Genomic DNA, 10,446 nt, shown 5'->3' with positions numbered 1-10,446 from the left:
GCCACTGCATTCCAGCCTGGGTGACAGCGCAAGACTCCGTCTCAAAAAAAATAATAAAAAAAATAAATAAATAAAAAATAAAAGTAACATTCATTGAGTATGTAATATATGCTAGAAACTCTTCATAGATGATCACATTTAATTTTCACAACAATACTATGACACAAGTATTATTATTTCCATTTTACAGATGAGGAAACCAAGGTGAAGAGAGGGTACATAATGTACCCAAGGGCACATAGTGTAACGGAGGCAGGATTTGAACTCAGAGATATGTGATTAACCCCTACACTAGACTGGCTTTCATTGAATGACCATCTTGAAGCTGTCCTCACAGGGTTAACAAGAATTCCAGATGTAAATATATTTATAATTAAGCTCGAATCAGGCTGCAATTTGACCCACTTGCTTGTAACTAGATACTGACCATTTGCTTCCCCGTAGTTCCTATAGACAGGATTGCTGAGATGAGAATCATAAGACTTTTGTTTTAGATAGATACGATTTCTGATCTTACATTCATAAGGCTTTTGCTTAAGAATTGCTTAAGATGTGTTTTGAGATCCAGAATTCCAGTGAAATAGCTGACACCAACTAGTTTGAAGACCCCACAGAGGAGTGGAATCAGCATGAGAATAGAGTTTCTTCATCTCCCCGTCCTGTGACTTCACCCTATACTCTTCAACCAATCACAGTTTGCGGACCTATCTCCACACTTCCGGCCACTCCAAAACACTTAAAAACTTAACCCCAAACTCCACAGGGAGATGGATTGGAGGTTTACTCACAGCTCCTCATTTGGAGGCCCTGCGATTAAACCTCTTTCTCTGCTGCAACCTGGTGCCTGGCCATGGTATTGCCGTGGTATTTACTTGACATGCATATCAGGCAACAGACCTACTATGGTTACAGTCTGGAAATCCTTCTCCCCCACTTCCCCTTGTCATTTTGTATTACTCTGCTCTCCTCCACCCCTTCTTACATCCCTGATTGTATTAGTCCATGTTCACACTGTTATAAAGAACTACCTGAGCCTGGGTTATTTATAAAGAAAAGAGGTTTGACTCATAGTTCTGCATGGCTGGGGAGGCCTCAGGAAAACAATTATCATGGTAAAAGGTGAAGGGGAAGCAAGACAGGTCTTACAGGATGGCAGGAGAGAGAGAGAGGGGTGGAGGGGAAGTGCCATAGTTTTAAACCATCAGATCTTGTGAGAATTTACTCACTATCATGAGAACAGCATGGGGGAAACTGCCCCCATGATCCAATCACCTCCCAGCAGGTCCCTCCCTTGACATATGGGGATTGCAATTTGAGATGAGATTTGGGTGGGGACACAGAACTAAGCCATATCACTGCTTTAGCCTAGGGACATACCAAGTGTCCAAAGAGACCTTCACTCAGTGTTCACTTCTTGGTAAATGAGTGAGGGAACAGGAAGTCTTATCTTACCACCTGTTTTGTCAGTTCTTCCTGAAATGAGTAAGCTATTTCCACTGGGTAAGTAACCTCAGTTCTTAGGCCCTTGGGCACAGAATAGATGCTTTCTCCTTGGAAGGAGGATATCAAATTTATTATTTGAGAGGAAGGAATGCTTGGAATCTCTTCCTTCTTTTGAGGCACTGGATTGAGAAGGATCCTTACTCTCTTATCGGCTAGTCATGCCTGCAGAAGGCTTGGGTGAGATGGAGGGTGTGTGCTATGTGTTTGCCATTCTTGCCGTGGCAAATAAAGAGACATTAAACTCAACAGAGAAAGGGACTTTATTTCTAGATTGAGTGGCAGTGGAGGGTTCTACCTTTAAGTTAACTTGGCTTTGAATATCACCCCATGGGTGAAAAAGAAAATGTGTGATGTAAATGGTAAGGAAGAAACACCTGTGTGAGGTGGTTTTCCAAATCTCTTGGCATCCTAATTACAGGGTTAAATTGGTGGAGAAGCTCTGTTCCCATAGGTTAAAAGTAAATTTTAAATTAGTCCAAATTAAATGGCCACAGATTCACGATCAAATGGTTTTCATTTAATGAGATTTTACTATCTAGCATCTATATCTATAAATGTGATTTTTAAAGATTTTATTTATTTATTTATTTTGAGATGGAGTCTGGCTCTATTGCCCAGGCTGGAGTGCAGTGGTACAATCTCAGCTCACTGCAACCTCCGCCTCCCAGGCTCAAGCGATTCTCCTGCCTCAGCCTCCTGAGTAGCTGGGATTACAGGCATGCGCCAGCATACCTGGCTAATTTTTGTGTTTTTAGTAGAGATGGGATTTCACCATGTTGGCCAGGCTGGTCTCAAACTCCTGACCTCAGGTGATCTGCCCACTTTGGCCTCCCAAAGTGCTGGGATTACAGGCATGAGACACCGTGCCTGGCCTATATCTATAAATGTTATTTTTAAATGAATGCATTCTGTGAGTAGAGGCTTAGAAGAAAAATGGATCAATAGTTTAGCGCAGTCATTGGATTTCAATAGAAATCCTCTCCAACTCCTGCCTGTATTACCGTTCCCAGTTCTCAGCGCCGTCTTTGAAGCTGTCTTTGTTTTACTTGTGGTCACAGGGAGTTATTGGCTCCTTTGTTCACCAGGAATATGAGACTCACTGTGGTCATTCCTGTGGGAACAGCTTCATCAGAAGCTTGTCTGGAGAAACTCCAAGAATGTGGTGTACTTCAGTGTCCTGAAAGTATGCTTCTTGATGGGGGTGGTTGGGCTGGCCACTGGAGGTTGGGTGGTTTTCCCAAGCCTCACAACAGTGTGCTCTTAATGAATTACAACTGCTCCCATTTTGCTGCCATCAGGTTTTAGGGTACTTGTCAAAGAAGCACAGTGCCCCCCAAGGCTTGTCCAAAAAAACAAAAAACAAGCAAAAAACCCCCAAACAAACAAACAAACAAAATGCTCCAACCTGTTTTTCTATTTCCTTCTTTGATTCCCTTTCTGCTCAAACGATCTTGGCAAGATTATGAAATAACTGGTACTTTTCTTTCCAGCCTTTCTTTGCTGCATTCTATTTGCTCTCTGTGGAAACGCCCAAAAAAATCTACGGGGAGCTTTCCATTTTTGCACACTTCCTAAGATTCAGGCCTGCTTGGGCAATTTATATTCATATTAGCACTCATTTAAATTCTCAGTAAGTTTCTATGCTATTTTAAAGAGAAGGGAAACTGAGGCTCAGGGAGGTTAAGTAAGTTTGCAGTTTCCTCCTATTCAACTCAGGTCTGAAATCTTCTCTGTGGCATGTCCTCCCCAGGCTGCCTCTTGCCTGCTTTGAGGCCCCTGATTTCTCCTCCTGCCCCCTACAGCGTCTGCTTTCCACAGGCTAGATCTTCCTAGCCCTTATCCTTTGTTCTTATTGGTTTTCTATTCCATCATTTCCCCTGATGGCAGAGTGCTGCCTCTTTAAAATACAAATCTAATCACACTCTCCCCTGGCATAAAATTATGTATAGTTCCCTATTGCTTTCCAAGAATCCAAGCCCAGCCTCTCTTGGCCTGGCCTGGCTTTTGCTCTTCACACTCCCTGCCCATTGCTCTCTCTCTCTTCTCTCTCTCACACTCCCTCATCCCCACCAGTTACATTCATCCTTGTGCTTTGCACAGAATTACTGGCAGCACCTAGCATTCCCTCACTTCTCTTTTACCATCATTCCTTTGCTCATAATATTCTCTCCTGCCTAAAATGAGCAAGTTTCTACCCATCCTTCCACCCAAGAGTCACTGCTCCCAGGAACCATTCTCATTCCAGGTGCCCAACTGCCATAGGCCATACTATGCAGGACTCCCTTACAGCAGGACAGCCAGGTCTCTGACCTGGGCTTGGTGCTGCAGATTCCCCTCCTCCTGCTGAGCCCCTGCCCACTTAGCACCTCTACCCCCTCATCTAAACCACAACCTGGCTGTCAGGATTCAGGAATTATCTGCCCAAATGGACCTAACCTGTTTTCAGGGCCTGAAAGGTCAGGCTGTGCACTCTGAGGTCAGAGAGACGGCCAAGGGGAGGTCACTTTAGGGAGAGAAGTTCTTTGTATGAATGGAGCTTGGACTTACAGCCTGGATTGGACACAAATGTGCATTTGAGGCCTTTTTCTGATGTCCTATGAAGCCACAGTAGGAACAGAAAGGGGTGAAGCTAGGACTGAAAACATCCCTTTTCTTGGCACTACAGACATTACATATGTCCCATCCTTACCGCTGGGCTTCTTTTCCTTTTTCTTGAGAAGGGACACTACAACCTGAGGTGGAACCGTGTTACAAGCTGCACTGGAAGAATTCTGGGGGTCAGACTGAAGAGGAGCATCTAGAGCCAGGAGTTTTATTCTGTTTGAGAAAGAGTTAAGTCTGGAGTGGAAGGCCAGTCTTGGATGGGGTTGGTCAGAACGCATGGTCAAAAGACAGTGCCTTTGAATTCTTGTCAGCGCCACGAGACTTTCAAGTGGCACTTCAGAAGGTTGAGTTGAGGGCCACATCTTGCCAGGGCCTTTTGCTGAGTGCTACACCATGGAAAATCACCCCCTCAAGTGCCTGTGCTCACTTCCCATGGCTGAAGCAGATATATCTCCTGCCAATACACTTTAAGAGGGACAGTGACAAGCTGGAACTTTCCAGAGTAAAGCCAACAGGAGTCTGGGTGTGTGCCATAGAAGGAGCTGGAGATGTTTGCTTGGAAGAGGAGACCCAGTGGGCAGGGCAATTATCTTCAAATCAATGTTATATATAATTCAGATGGTGAAATACTACTTAAATAACTGGTCAAAGAGTTCATGATGCACTGTGAATTGAAAGAAGCAATTTGCAGAATAGTATGCTTAGTGTGTTCTCATATTTTGTTTAAAAATGTTAACAAATATGTGTGTGTGTGTGTGTGTGTGTGTGTATGTTATCTATCTATCATCTATCATGTATCTATGTATCTATATATGTATGTATGTATCTATCTATCTATGCACCCATTGGATATAATGTTTCAGAAGTAGAACAGTTTATAAAACTCAGTTTTTCAGTTTATGAAAATGAATTTCTTAAACCTCTACATCTAAACAAAACCAGACTCTCCTTTTCTATGAGGTAAATCTGTAATCTTGTAATCACAGGGCACTTATTTCATTTCTGGCCTTAACTTTTATCTTTTTGGGGGAAATGTCAGTTAATTGTCTCTCACCTTGACACTCTCTCCATCACGTGGCATCTGGGTACAGGTGGGCTGCGTGTCTGTTTAAGGAGTTTCTCTGCTGGCTCAGTTCCGGGTGTCCTGGTGCTGGTCTCAGGATGGGAGGTGCCAACCTTCTTGATTTAAATGGACCTGGGAATGGTGTCTGTGCCTGTGCAGTGGTCTCTGCTAGGTGAAACATGCAGATTTCCTTTGTCACTTTGACTGCATGTTGAATTCCTATTGTCGATGCCTCTCAGAGGTGCCTCGTTGGCCACTTTTGGCCTCCAACAGTGTTGTGTGTGGCACTGCTAGCTTACTCTTGTGCTTTAGATAATCATTGACCCCTTGGGGTGATCAAGAGAAACTGAATCCTTTTTCATGGCCCTTGGACCTCAGGGAACTGATGGTTATTGATGTGATAGGGCAGAGTAGTCAACTCTCTCATACTTACTGGCGAGGGAGGCACTTAGGTGAGACTTCTGCATTAAAAAATCTGAAATCAAGGTTAACGCACAAGTTCCCTACATTTGGAGTCACCTCTAATCTCAAGGGAGAGTCTTCTGATCCACCACTAAGGAAGGCGGCAGAGGCACGTGGCTCTTACTCTTCCTTTTCCAATCAGTAACTCCACCACCACCATCACCACTGTATATACAGTATCACACTGTAGGAATTTATTGCAATACACCCAGGAACGTGTAGGCTGTTTTCTCTTTTGTTTATTACAAGTAGTGCTCTTAAACTTGTCTCCTGAGGTACATATGCAAGAGTTTCTCTAGGGCTATTATATAGTAAAGAATTTGTCTGGTCTTTGTTCCCAGTTCCCAGCACAGAGCTTCAAAAACTCTTGGCAATTCCTGAGTGATAGGAGTGTCTTTGTTATGGTAATGGGGTGACTCAGAGTGGATTCTTACACAGCTTCAGGATGGAGCTGGTCATCAAAAAGATTAAGCATTAGAGGGTTGGGGCTTTCAGCTGCCTGAGCTCTTGGGAGAGGTAGGGGGCTGGAGACTGAGTTCAATCACCTTGCTGATGGTTCAATCAAACTTGCCTGTGTAATGAAACTTCAGTAAAAACTCAGGACAAAGAAGGTCAGTGGAGTTTCCTGGTTGGTGTGCTGGGAGGGTGGTGTGCCCTGATTCACAAGGAGAGGGCATAAGATCTGAGTGTGGGTCAGGGTCCCAGACCCTCCCTATGCATATTTATTTTGTTATAAATAAAACTATAATTGTAAGTATAATGCTCTTAGTGAGTTCTGTAAGTTATTATTACAAATTATTGAACCCGAGGGGTGCCACTGGGAACTCCTCAATTTATAATCACTTTATCAGAAGTGTATGTGGCATCTGAATGGAGGGTAGTCCAGTGGAGAACTTTGCCCTTGGCCTGTGGGGTTTGCACAGACTCCGGGTGGTTAGTGTCAGAACTGTATTGCAGTACACCCAGCTGGGAGAGAAACAGCGCAGGGTATATACCTAGGAGTGGAATTGCTGCCATGTTGTTTTCCAGAGTGACTGACCAATTCACACCCTGATCAGTGCAGTGTAAGTGTTCAGTTAATTCCTCCTCACTCTTGACAAATGGTCGGCTTTCTAATTTATGCCAGTCTGGTGACTCTTATGACTTTCTCACTGTAATTTTACTTTGAATTTCCCTTTTTCCTAAAGAGATCAAATATCTTTTCATATGTTTATTGCATTCAGGTTTCCTCTTTTATAAGGAGCTTATCTGTTTTCCTTATTTTTTTATTAGATTGTCTTTTTCTTACTGATTATATATATATATTACTTTCTGTCTTTTCACTTTGATTTTGATGCCTTTTGAATAATTGTAATATAGTAGTATTATTCATCTTTTTTTACATGGTTTATGCTTTCTAGGTCTCGTATAAGAAATAAATCCTTACTCTCAAAGTCTTAAATTTCTTTTTCTGTATTTTGTTCTTAAATTAAAATTTTGTTCTTCACACTTGTGTTTAATCTCTATGGAATTAATTTTTCTGCATTATATAAGGTAAGGGGCCAATTTATTTGTTTCTATATAAATAACCAATTACTCTAGCACCACTTATTGATTAGTTCTCCTTTGCTACTGAAATGTTAGGTCTGTAATAAACCAATTTTTTGTATGTGAGAAAGTTTACTGATGGCTATTCTATTTCACTGGTCCATTTGCTCATTTCGTGCTAATACCATACTGACTTCATTGGCATCTGCTAAGATAAATTATTCAAATTCATTCTAATGTCTTAGTTATGTTCAGCCCTTTGTTCTTCCATATATACATACTGGAATCAGCTTAGCGAGGTCTATTAAAATAAAAACTTTGAAATTTTAATTAGAATTTTATTTACTCTGAAGGTTAGTTTGGGGATAATTGACCATTATATGATATTAAGCCTCTCAATCCATTAATATGGTAAGACTTTCAATCTATTTATTCTTTAATAACTTTCAATATAGGTCTTGCACGATTTTTATTAAATTTATTCTTAGATACTCTATATTGATTTTGTTGTTTAAAATTATGTACTGTTATAAATTATATTAATTTGTCAGTAATGAACACTCAGAAAACCTTTTTGACACACAAGTAGAACTACAATAAACATCTTCATCTCTGTGTATGTTCCTTACAGACCTTCATAAGAGTATATTTGGGATCTATCCCTGGGAGTGGAATTGTAGGCTCATGAGGAATGCATGTTCCTAATTTGATGAAGCAATCCCAAAGGTACTTCTGAACAGTTCTCACCAGCAGTACATGGGGTTTCTGTGTCTCCACTTCTCCAACACTTGACCCTAGCCACATTCCTATTTTTTGCCAATCTAATAGGTGTAAAGGGATATCTCACTGTTATTTTAATTTGCTTTTCTTTGATTCCTAATGAGTTTGAGCATCTCTTCATATACTTATTAGTTTTTTCTCTTGTAAAATGTATTAAAATATTTTTGCTCACTTTTGGGTTTCTGTTTTTTTTCTTTGTGATTTGCAGTAATTGTATAGTCTAGATATTATTTCCTTGTTGATTTTAGTCATTGCAAAGATCTTCTAATCTTTCTGTTGTCCTAAATTAAACAGACATCTTTCATTTTGATGTAATTAATTTAATCCTTTTTTGCCTTATAAGTTATATTTTTGAAAATGTTTAAAAAATCCTTCCTTTGCCTCTATTATGATCACAAAAATGTTCTGCATTTTGTGAAATTAATTTTATATTTATATTACCTTTCATATTTAAGCCTTTAATTAATCAGAAATCCACCTTTGCTTGCAGTTATAGGTTTAAATTCAGTTCTAATGGCCCCTTCTTTCTAAATTGATTCATGGTATCACCTTTGTGACATACTCAATTTTGATACATACCCATGCACATGCATGTATACATAGGTTTGGCTCAAACCTATAGGTTTTACTCTCCATCTTCTTCCATTGGTCTGTTTATATATTCTTTCTCCACTACAAAAATGTTTCTATTATTATATTAAATATGGCTTTGTGTACCGTCTTACTATCTGTTAGGAAAAGACCCTTTATTTTGTAAAGGTTTTTGTGTTGACATGTGTTTTATTTCTTTTAAATAAATATCCAGAAGTAGGACTTCTGGATTGCAAGCAAATGTATATTTAACTTTATACAAAACTGCCAGAGCTTTTTCCAAAGTTGCCATACCATTTTGCATTCCCACTAGCAGTGCATGAGAGCTCCAGTTGCTCCATATCCTTGTCAGCACTTGATATTGTCAATTGTTTTAAGTTTAGCCATTGTAATGGGTGTGTAGTGTTTGTGACACGTATTTTCAATTCAATTATTATATTTTTCATTTCTAGAAGTTCTATTTATGCTTTTTTCAAATCTGCTTAATTATTTTTAGATACACTTGCTCCTTACTTATCTCTCCTTTACTTTTTTCCCTTTAGATTTTATTCATTTGTTTTTAACAGACTTTAGTTTTAAGAGCAGTTTTAGGTTCACAGCAAAATTGTACAGAGTTCCCATATTCCCCCTGCCCTCACACATGCACAGCATCTCCATCATCAACATCCTACACCAGAGTAGTACTTTTGTTACAATCAACAAACCTACATTGGCACATCATTATCAGCCAAAGCCCATAGTTTACAAGAGTTCACTTTTAGTGTTGTACATTGCATGGGTTTTGAAAAATATATAATAACATGTATCTGCCATTACAATACCACACAGAATAGTTTCACTGCCCTAAAGATCCTCTGTGCTCTGCCTATTCATCCCTCCCTCCTCTAACCCCTGGCAACAACTAATCATGTTACTGTCCCTATATTTTTGCCTTCTTCAGAATATCATACAGTTGGAATCACACAGCATGTAGCCTTTTTAGTTGGCTTCTTTCACTTAGTAATATACATTTAAGCCTCCTTTATTTTCAAAACAACATATCAAACCTGCTTTATATTCTGTGTCTGATAACTCAGTAGCTACCATGTTTGCATGTTTCATTCTGCTGTCTATTTTTCATCTGGCTTTGGTTCATGACTTCCTGTTGATTGTGAACTCGTATTTCATGGAACTTTATCTGAAGAAATGTTTTGAGGGCTGTGTTGAAGATGACTTCCTTCAGATAGGGAAGCCATTGTTTGTTGTCAGGTGTCTGGGGGAACTACTAACCCAAGAGTATTTGAAACTGTCACCTGGAGGTTTTTAAAAATCAACCAGGTAGTTTGAATTCAGCCTGTGCCTGCATGAGTATGACTCAAGATCATAGACTCTCGAGGGAGATTTTTTTTCTTTTCTACTCACCACAAAGGTTTGAGACAGACAATTTTCTTTGAAATTCTTGGAGAAGTAGGATTATTTCTAGATCACTTTTTTTTTTTTTTTTTGAAACGGAGTCTCGCTCTGTTGCCCAGGCTGGAATACAGTGGCCCGATCTCAGCTCACTGCAAGCTCCACCTCCCGGGTTCACGCCATTCTCCTGCCTCAGCCTCCCCAGTAGCTGGGACTACAGGTTCCCACCACCACGCCCGGCTAATTTGTGTGTGTGTGTGTGTATTTTTAGTAGAGACGGTGTTTCGCCGTGTTAGCTAGGATGATCTCAAACTCCTGACCTCGTGATCTGCCCGCCTCGGCCTCCCGAAGTGCTGGGATTACAGGCGTGAGCCACCGTGCCTGGCTCTAGATCACTTTTACGTGGAGGGTGTAGCGCTCAGTGTCCCAAGTTTTTGTTGGGGGTCTCCTGTCACACTTCCCATTTCGAAGAGGCCCTCAAGTTTGCTCTGTTATCAGGAAATATGGGAAGGAAATCGGATTGGGCA

The sequence above is a fragment of the Rhinopithecus bieti genome, unplaced genomic scaffold, assembly GCF_001698545.2.
Source record: "Rhinopithecus bieti isolate Rb0 unplaced genomic scaffold, ASM169854v2 scaffold_20798, whole genome shotgun sequence".
Lineage (NCBI taxonomy): Eukaryota > Metazoa > Chordata > Mammalia > Primates > Cercopithecidae > Rhinopithecus > Rhinopithecus bieti.
Note: the sequence above shows the minus strand (reverse complement) of the source record.